Raw genomic sequence first — 14,436 nt, 5'->3', positions numbered from 1 at the left:
CAGGTTGCCTCTTCTAAGTAGGTTTCCTTGTCAAAGGTGTGGGTGCAGTTGTTACCTTTCTAACTAACTTCCTCCTTGGTTCCACCATCTTCTCCTCTACCAGAGGCTTGTCAGCTTTCTTCCTTTGTACCCTTCTAAATACAAGAGGTTGATTATCCTCTGGATCAGAATTAGAAGTGATAGAAGAAATGAAAATCTCATGCTTCTTCACCTCAAGAGCACTAGCTATTGCTGGTTGATCTACTAGTTTAGATCGAGAACTTAGTTCTATATCTATCATGTGCATTACATCCTGAACAAATGCAACCATTTTGTCTATCTTCTTTTCTCTTCTTTTCTGGTTCAAACTAGTTTTAACTTCAAAAGTCTTCTCCTTTGCAGTGCCAAAGTATTCAACCTTATCATCCAAAGGAGCATCAATCAAAATTTTTGCTTATAACTCCAAAATATTGTCATCTACATCATAACCTAATTCAGTAACCCATATAGTTCTAGGTTCCACTGCTTCCATCAATGTCTCATTTGTTTTGACCATAAAGTAGATATCAGTTGAATATTTCTCCACAATGTGCTTGGAAATTCTTTTCCTCAGTCTCATATTCTCCTGAAGAGTTTTGAAGTAGCCCCATAGCTTCTCATCCTTGTTACTACCAAGATCGGTGATTTCTTCTTTGATTTTCATACCTACCAGTATGTCATGAGCCCAAAGCTTCTTTCCCAAACCTGGTAGCTCATTCATGAAGTATAACATCAAGTAGACATAAGATTTCCAAACTTGAAAGTTCCTTTCTTAACCCATTTAATTTTGCCAAGATTAATCATTAACTCACTCCTCAACCATTCACACAAATCATACTTTTCATTGTTCTTTATCATCTAATAAGCAAAATGGATGCAGGAACTAGCAACAAAGTTCAACCAACTTGATTGATTTACCTTGTAGTCAATTATCATGCTGGCAAATTTCACATCAGTGCCTTTGATGATGCTGAACCTCATAGATCTTCCATCATGGGTTACGCCGATGAGCTTCACAACCACAGTGGTGGAGATCTTCTTTCTTGGTTCCTATCCAACTTTAGGTAAGTTGGTGACCGCTTGAATAGCTTCTTTGGTAATCATGTGAGGCCGGTCCAGCCAGATAAATTCATTATGGACCCTGCTTAGAATATATCTGATCACTTCATCCTTGAATTCTGGAATATACAGGATTTCGGTTAACCCAAGATCCTCAATAATTTGATATTTTGGTTTGATAGTACCGAAGCTTCCTAGTATCACAAATTGATACATCCCTTTGATTTCCTTAGTGCCTAATTCCTCCAAGGTGCAGTGAATATATGCCCTGACGTCTTCTACATAAACCACGACATCGGGAACCCTCGAAAATGCACCAGTAGAATCTTCCTTCATAGCAATTTGGGGAACTTCCTTGAAAATGGGCCTAAGCCTATCCTTGACCTCAACAACAGTGGGATTTGCAATAAAAGTAGGAGCAGATGATGATCTAGATGCCATTTCAAAGAAATACATGGATAATAGTCGTCGATTGAAGGGTTTTGATTACTTCTCAGATGACTGTTGGAAATTCTTTGGAATGCCTTTACTTTCTCTTGATCTCTTATGATTCGCCTTTTCTTTGCTCTGGTTTTCTTGAGTGTTGGGTGAGTGAAATGAGTCCATTTTCCCTTTTTATTACCGAATAAACCCTAATTCATCACTATCACAAATGCTTAGTGATGTGCCCTACCGAATGTCAGTTTCATAGTTTTATGTCAAGTAAACTTCTATCAATGATCAATACCACTCTCTAGATCTCTATAGGGGAATATGCAAGATTTGTAATGAATTTTCCAACCCCTAAGGCAGATGCCTCAGTTACCAGTTGAATTTTCTGTTGGTGCAAGAGTGTTCAGGTCTACCGGTGGAGTTACAGGAGCATTTACATCTCCACGTGGTTCTTCAAATTTTATAACCCATCTCTTTGTGTGATATTGTTGTATTTCATCTACCTTTTTCTTTCCTTTCTCATTTGTTTTATCATTGCTAACCGGTGTAGACTTTCTTCTGCAATACTTAGCAATATGACCTATTTTGTTGCATGCATAACATGTAACATTGTTCTTTTGAATTGCTTTGACATATCCGATGTCATTCCTTGACCTACATTGGCTAGCCAAATGACCAAACTTTCCACATGCATGATATTTAACATTCATTTTGCAATCTTTAGATTGATGACCATATTTCTTGCAATTTTTGCATTGACCGGGAACTGAATTGTAGTTTTGATTTTCTCTATTTCTATATTGTATAGCCATATGCCTAAATTTATTACAAATAAAACATCTACCATTGAATTTGTAAACATTAGATTGCCTTACCAATTTCCTCTGGTCTGATGAGTTCTGCATACCAGTTGTCTGATCTTCATTTGCAGTACTAGAACTTTCACCTTGTACAAATCCAAGTCCTCTAGAATCTTCACTCTGCTTCTGTCTTTTCAATAAGTCATCCAACTGTGCAACACATTTTTCTTTATACTCACTTGCAGTAGTTAGATCATCTCTGAGAGTTGTTATTTGTCTTTCAAGCTATTGTTCATTATTCCAGGAGTGTACCAAATCGGTTCTCAACAGGTTATTCTCATGAGTCAATCTACCACATTCATCAAATTTGTTCTTCAGAGATATAACAAGAATTTCTTCCTTTTTCTTTCTGTCCTCAATATATTTTGATAACCTCATAGTCAAGTCTTGCATTTCATTCTTCATGAGCATTTTTGCTTGACTCAACTTCTGACATTTTTCCTTAAGTGCATTTTTCTCTTCATCATCCTAGTTTTGCAAAAGTTCCTTTCTCTTAGCTTGTGCAGATGCTAACCTATCTTGTAGAATACGAATGAATTCATTAGTAGAATTCAATTCATCTTGTAGTTTTAGGTTCTTCATCCTTTTAGCATCATATTCCTCAAGTGCCATCTCAAGTTGCTTCTCCATAGCCATGTTCAATGATTCCGGTTTCAGGATCTTCCTCAAGCTATTAAACTTCCTCCGAGGTACCAAGCTCTGATACCAATTATTGGAATACAATGAACCTAAGAACACTGAGAAGGGGGGGGGTGAATCAGTTGTCCAATAAATTCAACCAAAATTAACTTAACCAAAACTTAATGCTTAATACCGGTAAACCAAACTTTATTGTCAATAGATAGTTTTATCAGTTAATTGCAGTATCGGTAAAGATTAATGCATGAAACAGGAAGACAAAAAAATCCACAACACATAACACAAATATTTGTATGTGGAAACCCTATAAAGGGAAAAACCATGATGGGAAGCCTTACCCATAATCAAATGATACTACTGCAGATAGTATGTGTATACAATATGGATTCCCCACATGCAGAAAGGCCAGCTGCCTAGAGCTCACTGCTCAATCACAAAATGAGAGTCACACTGACTACAATTGGATGGTTAATCCAATGATAATGTACTGCATAAAATTTCATCTTCATATGCTAGATTCAGTACCAGTTTAGTTTTGATTGCCTTCACAAAAACCCTCCTTCAACCTTCAAATGATGTCTGCATGTATAGCTCTACTTATTTTCGCATATACCTTATTACAATTCCTTTTTCCAATCGCTTATCAATCTCACAAATGAGATCTTACATTTATACCATAACCTAAGACCAACTGAATAGGTCGGCTCAATAAAAGATATTACAATAAAATAAATATCTGATGCATGATGTTGGCTCAAATTCATTTACAATAATAATAAATCATCTCCATATCATGTCGTACTGATCTGGAATAGATATGACTGGCAGTGTGTATCCTGGACCTATTTGTCGGTAACAGTAAATATGCAAACTTGAAAAAGCAAATAACCAAATCACCAAAACCAAGTGATTGAATAATGTCTTTGACATAACCAAGTAGTCTCCAAGTCATTCCAAGTGCCAATGAACAATATAATCTGTCGGTGAACCAAATACCAGTGACCATGCATAAGTCTCTGACTTGCCGGTGAACATAACCAAAATCTCCAAGTGCTGATAAGTGTTGATAAGTGATGGCAGGTGTTGAAATCAATGACAAAACCATATCAACATATCCAAAATACCAACAATTTTAACCTTTTATAACATAGACATATAAACCAATAAGTGAAGAAACATATAACATTAACCAAATAAACCAGCCACATGAATGAACACCATAACACATAGAATTTATTCGTGGAAAACCTCAAAGAGGAAAAAGAACGTTGGGATTTGTGACCGACAATATCGATTCACTAGCCATATGAAAGATATTGCATAGCATGGGGGCCTGCACATGTAGGAAGGCACACTGCCTAGAGCACACTGCTCAACACAAAAGAGTCTCATTGACTACAAGCTTCTGCTAAAATAAAACTGTACTGGTGAAATCAAAAAATGCATCTGCAATGCCAAAAAGAGTTCCAGTTAAAGCTCTATTCTATATCGGTTCATAAACCCTGAACCTTCTACCGGTATCTCCTCTCCTCCAAGAATGCTTTACAAACTATCTACTGATCATAGCATGATATTACATTCATATACAAAATGACCTTCATACATATCCTTCGCATCACATAGTTCTTCTATTATTCTTCTATATCACAAACTCAAAATGACCTAACAGACTAACTTATATACCCTTACAAACAATATGCCTTATGTTGGTTTACAAAACAAAAGATATACAATGTTGGCCCAATACAATAATTACAAAGTGATTTTACAATAAAACCGTTCGGATCCAAACTGATGTCGGCTTCACTGAAATGCTGGATGTTGGTGTCGGTGTCGGTGATGACCCTGAATACTCAATGTCGGTATCCACCGGTGTATACCTCCAAATGCGGGTATATGCCTTCAATAGAATCTTATTGCCATCAATGAAAATATATGATTCCAATGAGTGTCAATTTCCAACAAAAAGTTTGATGCAAAATCTGATGAAGGAATATTTCTTGGTTATTCTTCTAAAAGCAAAGCATATAAATGCTATAATAAGAGAACTAAGAAAATAGTTGAAAGTGTTAATGTGAAGGTGGATGATTTGTCAAACAAATCTATAGGATCAAGCAGATCTGAACCTAAAAAATATGATAATGAAGAAAGACTGGTGATCTTTGAACCAAAAGCACAGAATAATGATCAACCGACAAATGCAGTACTAGTAAGTGAGGACAGTGAAGAAGAAGGTGGTGAATTGACTAGTGAATCAAATGAGGAAGATGCATAACTGACATAGAATATACCTAGATATGTGAGATTAAATTATTCTTAGGACTAGATAATTGGTGATAAGAATGCAAGTGTGCAGACCAGGAGGAAGATTAGAGAAAATTCTTGTTTGATCTCTACAATGGAACCTGAGACTATTAAGGAAGCACTCAAAGATGATGACTAGGTGAAAGCAATGAATGAGGAATTAGATCAAATAGAGAAAAATCAAACATGGTCACTTGTTCCTAAACTGAAGGATAAGAATGTGATTGGAACCAAATGGGTCTTCAGGAATAAGTTAATTGAAGATGGAAAAGTGGTAAGAAATAAGGCAAGGTTAGTCTGCAAAGGATATGCACAGGAAGAAGGTGAAGACTATGGTGAAACTTTTTCACCGGTTGAAATATTGGAAGGAGTAAGGATGTTGTTGGCATTTGTTGCATATTAGGGATTCAAAGTCTACCAAATGGATGTCAAGTCACTCTTTTTAAATAGAATTCTTAAAGAGGAAGTATACATTGAAAAACCAGATGGTTTTTCCTTGACCAATGACAAGGACATGGTATGTAAATTGCGTAGAGCTTTGTATGGTCTAAAGTAGGCACCGAGAGCATGGTATGAGAGATTACATGTACATTTGATCAAGATTGGATTCCAGCGTACCAGTGAGGACAGTAATATTTATCTAAAAACTGATGGAGACAAGATGCTAATAGCTGAAGTATTTGTAGATGACATAATTTTTGGTGGAGATGATAATATGAGTATGGACTTTGCTGATGAGATGAAAAAGGAATTTGAGATGTCTCTAATTGGTGAAATAATGTTCTTTATTGGATTATAGATCCAACAACTGGATGGTGATATTTTTATCTGTCAAAGCAAGTATATTAAAGAGGTGTTGAAGAATTTTGCCATGGAAGACTATAAATTGGTAGGTACACCAATGGTAACAGGCTGCAAGTTGACAAAGCAAGTTGATTCACTTGATGTTAGTGAAAAAGAGTACAGTTCTATGATTGGTAGATTACATTATGTTGTACATAGCAGACCGAACATTGTTGATGTTGTTGGGTTAGTTGCAAAATTTCAAAAGGAGCCCAAAGAAAGTCACATGGTGGCTATTAAGAGGATTTTCCGATATCTTAAATGAACATTAGACTATGGATTATGGTATCCCTGCAAAGGAAAATTCACTTTAGATGTTTTTACTGATGCATATTGGGCAGGCAATGTGGATGATAGGAAAAGCACAACCGGTGGAGCTTTTCTACTTGGAGGAAAACTTGTAGCATGGAAAAGCAAGAAACAAACTTGTGTTTCTCAATCTATAGTTGAAGCTGAGTATGTTGTTGCATCCATGAATTGCACACAGGCCATATGGATGAGACATGTGCTAGAAGGATTCAAGATAGATATGTCTAAACCATTGACTATCTATTGTGACAATACGAGTGCAATAAATATTTCCAAGAATCTTATACTTCATGCAAGAACCAAGAATATAGAGTTGAAGTATCATTTCTTAAGCGAAAGAGTTCAGGAGAAGCAGGTAAAGATGGAGTATGTGAAGAGTAAAGATTAGTTAGTTGATATCTTTACCAGACCATTGCCAAAGACTACTTTTGATTTTCTCATAAGTAAATTAGGGGTTAGACCCCTACATTGGAAGAACTAAGATGCTAGAGTTGCATCAATCATGTGGATTTCATGTTTATTTTTCATTAAGGATTGATGAAGACGTGAGCTACTTCGTAGGGAGAGCAACTCTAATGCAGTATGATATGATTTACAGTTTTGGTCAAATTGAAGTCAAGTGATGCATTTTTAACTTTGGCATTGCTGTCAAAGGGGGAGAAGAAAAAGAAATTCAATTAATCAGTTATGGAGAAGAAAAAGAAATCTGATGATCAGGCTTGAGGAGAAGAAAAGACAGTGAAGACCAGCAGATGCAAAGACTGACAGGTAATGTGCTAAGATGAAGATGATTGGCATATGTGATTGTATAACTGATTGGTGTTGCCATCAATGCCAAAGGGCAATATTGTTGGCTTGTTTGGCATAACCGATGAAGATGAGATGATGGTGGATGACTGTACCGGTAGAGGAAGATGACATGATCAGTTATTTGTGTTGTCATTGATGGTAACCTATGTCAACTAATGTTTGATGATGGTTACAAATGAACTTTGATGCATGAATTGTTGGATAAATAATTTGATCTACCAGATTTAGAATTTGTAAGTATGTCAGGGTTTACCGGCAGGACTAAGAATTAGGACTTCAACTGGTAAAAGAAAATATTTTGATGGAATTGGTAAATCGGTGATGGTTGGCGACTTGTGGTTTCAGACATAAGCTGTTATGATGGATTTATGTATGTGACCGGAACCACATCCTATGTTGATTACCGGAAGGCATGTTTTGAATTTCTGATGGAGTTGTGCTAAGGTTTTAGTAGGGTTTTAGGACCAGTTATGAATTCACTCAACCGATAATGATTTCTATTTTGGCGCTGATCTACATCAAGTTCACGTGTTGATGATAACACGACACAAACTATGTGATGGGTTTGAAAGTTGTTTTGGCATGATTCAAGGAATAATTTCTCGAGAACCAACGAAATACTTAGTAGAGTGTTTTAAGGATACAGATCGGATTTTTGTGATGGGTTACGATCAACCAACGGTTGATATTGCATTGTAATTTGTTGTAATGATCTATATAATGATCTGTGATGATCTCTTATGATTTGAATTGTAAATTCAAGATGTAATTAGGGTTTTGTGGCCGACCTAGTTGAGCTAGCTATTTAGGGTGACACAACTAATGTTTCAAGTGTCAGTGGCATTAGGAGAATGAGTTAAGACATCCCACAGAAGATAGAGATCTACCTGAGTGTTGCAGACTATGAAGCATAACTGGATCTGATTTAGCAAACTGAAAGTGCAAAGTAACAAATCATTTTTCACTGTTGTTCTCTAACAATTACAACAACATAAATCCCTTAAATGGGTAGGTCCTAAAAGGCCTTTACCAGCTAAGTCCCCTAATAGGGAAGCTCACAAAAGAGTGTTTAAATCCTCTAACTAGGTTGATCCTAATAGATCATTAAGCTCCTAGCTAGAGTGATAGGCAAATCCCTTAACCTGGTGACTCCTAACAGGGTTTGCTCCTAACCGAGCATATTCTAAGCTCCTAACAGGGTGTACTTCGAAAGAGTACAAATTATTCTGGGTACCAATCCCCACCATGGTTTTTTCCCATTTGGGTTTTCACGTCAAAAATATTGGTGTTCATGTGTGGAATGTCTTTTCATAGTGTTTATGTTTTCATGCATTATTTTTGCTTATCGGTTATGATAAGTTTACTATTGTTTATTAGAGATCTATAAGTGGTTACTAATGAATAATGATGAACAAATGATACCCTAACTAGTACTGGGGTGGGGGGGGGGGGGGTGAATCAATACAAACAAAAACTTTCTCAACACTTTACCATATTAAAACAATGCTCACCGATTGTCTTCACCACTGAACTTAACCATGGGTATACCAGTTAAACATGAATACTTCAAACACCATTTGTAAGGACCTACTTGTCCTAACCCTAGTTAAACCAAACTTAAACTCAGTGTTTTAATTAAAAATTAAAATTAACCGTTATTGCACATGCAAAAGCAATAATTATCAACATGCAAGTAATAGATAAGTAACTGAACAACCATGCAACTCATAAATAACATGTAGAAATTAAATGTGCATGCGAAAAATAATAAACTAAAATTTCGCATGAGAACCGAATAGAATGCAAACCATAATTATTTACAATGTCTAGTTACGTGTGCGCATGAGTAGCGTAAATCGTATGCATGAAATTATTACGAATTAAATTAACATGCAAAAACTCATAATTAAATAATCTACCAGATAATTAAATATGACCTTGCATGCATGCGCAAATGAAAACTAATCTAAGAAAGTAAATCATGCATGTTAGTGGGTTAGTATGTTAGTAGCCTTTTTTCTTCTTTTTTTCTTTGTCAATTACATTACATGGCAACTTCTTGTCACTTTACATCATGTGACATTATAGGTACCTTTTTCATAACTTCTACATGTGACCATTCTGGTCTTTACAATGAAATAAAATATACATCTTCAATTATTACATAAAATTTTATTTGGAATCTCTTACTTTCTTTGTCTTCGGATGTGTCGCCTCCGTTTGACCTGGATAACCTCCTGCCGCAAACTAGATGACAGACATATGACCCAGGCATTTTACCCGCCCAACCAAATGAAGCATAAGCTTCTCGGTGCTCCTGATAAGCTCCCGTCCCTCACGATGGAGTATCCCAAAAAGTCGATACCAACTAGTACTAAAGGAATCATGTGCAATCACGTAGAACTAACAACCCATCCTGGTTGAACTAACTACATCTGTTATGGTAGGGAGAAAAATAAATAAATAAATATGATGGCCATCATTACCCTATTGGGGAGGTGAAGAAAATCACCCTTCCCTGGTTAACCCATAAACAAGCACTCTCGTTCCATAATCATCCCTCATAGATAGAAAAATAATTAACCCTCTGTGGATTAATGTCAGAATAATATTATTATATGTTTTCTTTATAAATTTTTATAAATTTTCCCTTTATAATATAATTTCCTCAAATCAAATTAAATTTTAATATTTTCAATAATTCTAAATTAAGAATCTCTATTTAAGTTAATATAATCTTTCAAATCAATTCCTAATATATATATATTCAATATTTTATTGCTTTTATTCTTTTCTTAAAAATTCTTAAATCAATCTTGAAGTTAGAATTTACCACTATCAAGACTTTCCAAATATAGTCGTAATGTTTTAGTCGTTTCCTAAAAACCCAGATCCCAATTTCTCTGAAATTTTGAAAAAAATTAGAAATATTTGAAACGCAAAATCCTAGTAAATTTCCTTAAAACCCAGTTTCTATTTTTCAATATACATGGTGTAGAAGGCGTTGACAACACAACTGACACATCAAACAAACTAGCATTAAATCTACAATATCCAATTACTCTCAGCAACAAAACAATACCAGTCAATCGATTTCATAGATAGAAGCCTTGTGGTAAAGAAGAGATTAAAATCCTATCTCTAACAAATTTATTCCCTGTACTTAAATTTTTAATCAAAAATTATGACAAAAGGGATAATTTTTAAAGGAAAAGATCAAATTAAGACTCAAATAAAATATGTAAAATAAATGAACCTGGTTGTGAGAAAGAAGAATGCCAAGCGTTTCCCAAATTTCAAACAATCTCTTCAATCTACCTTGTCGACTTCATAGCAATCACACGAATCAAGAAGCTCAAAAAGAATTGGAATGATCAAATAATAGGTTTATTCCTATATTTATAAATATTGAATTCTCTAAAAATAAAATTTAATTGTTTGCATGATTAAATTATTAAAATAAAACTAATTATTAAAATTAGAACCCACAAAATAATTAATTGATTTTATTAAATTACAATTTGTTAAAGATTTAGTTTATAAGAAAAGAATTAATTATTAGGCTCTCGAATGTTGTCTATATTTTTAGTACATAAGTTTACTCCAACATTGTATTTTTGCATGCCTTGATCATTTATTTAAATTTATTAACTAATATTTTAATTAATTTCTTGAATTAATCTCACTCTTTATTTTAATTAGTCCTCTAATTTTAGTATTTATTTATATCTTACATAGCTTTTTATGTTTTATATATTAATTATCAATAAATTTTATTTTTAATTACTCAACTAATAAATTTATTTACTCTCTTTTAAATAATTATATTATAAATAAATTTCTAGCTTGATTTGATAATTTATCATTATTATTATAATTTATTTTATTTTATCAATTTATATTAGACTCCATAATTTAATTTATTAATTGCTTATCTAACTGGGTACTTTGCACAGGGTTCCAATACTTGGGTTGCTACTGGCGAGCTAGAAAAACCCCTCCTTGGTCATATGTCTGCCTTTGACGGTTACCTTGCAACTCATACTTGACAAAAATTCGTCAGATCCCATTACATAAAAAAATCTAACAAAATATTAACATCATTAAATATCATAACAATATTATTCATCATTATTAAATAACGACATCATATCAACAAAACATCATTATTAAGTATTATTAATCATAATAGTAAAGTAACATCATAAAATAACTAACCATCATCATTGTCACTAAACCACGCAATATCATCCATCATTATTAAAAGTTAATCAAAAGGTATTTGACATAATAAATAAATCTAACTGAGATCTAATTCGAGTCATTACATCCTTCCCCACTAGGCAGAGATATCAACCCGATGTCTTATTACAAAACAAAACATGCATAAAAATAATAACTGATTCTATCAAAATAAATTTGGGAAAGAATGCTCAATATCCTCAGTGTTTTCCCATGTAGCACCGTCCTCTGAATATTGATCCCACTGGACCTTATATTGCAAGATCTCTCTTGCGCAACTTAATAGTACACCTATCAATGATTCAAGTAGGTTCCACTAGCACTACCCCTGGGTTCTGTACCTGTAGTGAATGTCAATCAAGGATATGATTTATATTGGGATGGTAGGGCTTAAGTAATGAAACATGAAAAACATTGTGGATCCGGGCAAGAGTTGGTGGTAGGGTAAGTCGATAAGCAACTGGATTAACCACTTCCAAGATGTCAAAAGGTCCAACATATCTAGGTGCCAATTTGGAAGATTTCCCAAAGGAAATAGAGCTCTTCTAAGGTCTCACTCTCAGAAAGACCTTATCTCCTGCTGAAAATTGTCGAAAGGTCTTATTCTTATCTGCATAGCTCTTCTATCTATCAACTGCTTCCTTAAGTCTAAATTTTATTGTTACCATCTGTTCTTCCATCTCCTTGAGTAATTTTGGTCCAATTAAAACTCTATCTTCTACCTAGTCCCAACTAACAGGTGTCCTACACTTACGTCCATATAGAGCCTCAAATGGTGTCATGCCTATAGAGGAGTGATATGAGTTATTATATGCAAACTCCACTAAGGTAAGAAAATCCTCCCATTTGTACTGTTGGTCCATACAGTACATCCTTAATAGGTCTTCTACTACCTAATTTACCCTCTTAGTCTATCCATCTGTCTGAGGATGATAGGTTGTGCTAAAGTTCAACCTTGTCCCCGGAGCTGCATTCAGGGTGGTCCAAAACCGTGAAGTCATTCTCACATCCTTGTCTGACATGATTGTCTTGGGTACCCCATGTAACTGAAAGATCTCTTTAACAAACTTCTGTGCTAGGGTTACTGATCCATCCTTAAGATTTTCGAGTATGAGGTGAGTTACTTTGGTCAATTTGTCTACCACAACTAGTATCATGTTATGCTTATATCTGGACATAGGTAATCCCTGGATAAAATCCATACTAATGACTTGCCACTTGTAATTTGGTACACGATGCGAAAATAACAACCCTACCGGATGCATATGCTCAGGCTTCACTCGTTGACATTCAAAACATTGCCTTACATAGGCTACCACATCCTTCTTAAGTCCAGGCCAAAAGTATAATGGTTTCATATCTGCAACCATCTTATTCACACCAGGGTGTCCAGCACAGGGTATGTTATGCATCTCCTCTAAGATCAAATCCCTTAATCCCCCTTTATTGGGAATATACATCCTCCTTATGTATCTAAGAAGTCCATCTGGTTCCAACATTTACCCATCAAAACGATGGTTGGAAGGATTAGTCTCTAAGGCATTTTTGACTAGGTCATAGTGCTCATCCCCTTGAAGATTATCCAACACCTGCTGTCTCAAGGTAGTCTGGGTGGTGGATATCACTACTAGGTGTCTTCTTTTGCTTAAAGCATTAGCCACTCGATTTTCTTTCCCTTTGATGTAATCTATCCCAAAATCATACTCACTTAAGAACTCTAACCACCTTCTCTACCTTGCATTCAAATTTGGTTGGGTAAAGATGTACCGCAACCCATGATGATCAGTCTTTAGCTCAAAGGGCTTACTCAAAAGGTAGTGTCTCCACATTTGGAGGGCATGAACAATAGCAGCCAATTCTAAATCATGTGGTGCATAGTTGACTTCACGTATCTTCAACTTCCTGGATTCATAAGCTACCACTTGTTCGTTTTGCATGAATACTCCTCCTATTCCCTCTCCTGACGCATCGGTGATAACTATGAATGGTCCATTTGGGTCGTGTATGGTAAGTATAGGTGCTGATGTCAACTTCTATTTTAATAAGTTGAAGGCTTGCTCACATTCTTTTGTCCAATCAAATTTTCTTCCCTTTCTTTGGAGTGTAGTAATAGGAGCTGCAATCTTAGAGAACCCTTCTACAAACTTCCTATAGTATCCAACTAACCCCATGAAACTGTGAACCTCAAGAACACTTCAAGGGGTTGGCCATTCTGTTATTGCCTTCATCTTCTCAGGATCGACGGAGACTCCATCCTTGGAAATGATGTGCCCTAGGTAGTGTATTTTCTTTTGAAAGAAGGCACATTTAGACAATTTACCATAGAGCTTATGTTCCCTTAATCTTTGCAAGACTATTCTCAAATGCTTCTCATACTCCTTTTTAGATCTGGAGTAGATGAGGATATCATCTATGAAAATCAGGATGAAGTCATCTAGACAATCTCTAAAAACATTGTTCATAAGGTTCATAAAGGTTGCAGGAGCATTTGTCAGCCCAAAGGGTAACACCACGAACTCATAATGTCCATAACGAGTTCTAAAAGTTGTCTTTTGTATATCTGTATCCCTTATTCTAAGTTGATGGTACCCAGACCTGAGATCAATCTTGGAGAAAACTTTTGCACCTTTCATTTGATCAAACAACTCATCAATCCTAGGGAGTGGGTACCTATTCTTGATGGTGAATTTGTTCAACATTCTATAATCAATGCATAAGCAGAGTGTACCATCCTTCTTCTTGACGAAGATTATGGGTGCTCCCCATGGTGACACACTTGGTCTAGACCCTTATCCATTAACTCCTGCAACTGCACCTTTAGCTCATATAACTCCATGGTTGCATCCTATAAGGTGCCTTAGATTGGGGTTCAGTCCCTGGGTGCAAGTCAATAGTAAAATCAAACTCCCTCTTAGGTGGC

This window comes from Cryptomeria japonica, chromosome 5 (genome assembly GCF_030272615.1).
Source record: "Cryptomeria japonica chromosome 5, Sugi_1.0, whole genome shotgun sequence".
Taxonomy (NCBI): domain Eukaryota; kingdom Viridiplantae; phylum Streptophyta; class Pinopsida; order Cupressales; family Cupressaceae; genus Cryptomeria; species Cryptomeria japonica.
Note: the sequence above shows the minus strand (reverse complement) of the source record.